Below are 559 nucleotides of genomic sequence, written 5' to 3'. Positions count from 1 at the left end.
GTAGCCTGTTGTTCTCAAACTGCAACTTTTTCCATTTCACCCGTAGACTGCTTGGATTCTTTCAGATGCGCCCAGATATTCTTTACTTCAGCCCTTAAATAATCCAGCTCCCCATGAAGCTTTTCGTGGCCGTTGTGCAGCTCTGACATGATGGCCGCGTCTTCTTCTGACACGAGTATGACAGATTCTTTATGGACCGGTTAACTGAGAAGTTTTTTCAGCTCATTCTTGATAACTGTTGACTCGGGTCCTTGAATTTGTAAGGTTTCAGTGTTGTTAAAAAGAACCAGTGTAACGAGCTTTGACTTCAAGGAGCTTGATCTATCAGAAACGCACACCGTCGGTGACACATCGGATTCTATAATCTCTTTACTAAAATTCTGAAGCTTTTCTAAATCTCCTTTCCATTTAAAAAGAGATTGCTTTTCATCCCGGCTCAAAAGATGCTTGAAACGATCGTATTTTTCCAGATTCACCCCTTTCACAGCTTCATATTCTGCCAAAGCCGCAGAGTTATCAGAGACACGTCCGCTCTCCGCCATTACCAGTGAGAGCCAAT

The sequence above is a fragment of the Montipora foliosa genome, chromosome 1 (assembly GCF_036669935.1).
Source record: "Montipora foliosa isolate CH-2021 chromosome 1, ASM3666993v2, whole genome shotgun sequence".
In the NCBI taxonomy this organism is placed as follows: Eukaryota; Metazoa; Cnidaria; class Anthozoa; order Scleractinia; family Acroporidae; genus Montipora; species Montipora foliosa.
The sequence above is the reverse complement of the archived record's forward strand: the minus strand, read 5'-3'. Positions refer to the sequence as shown.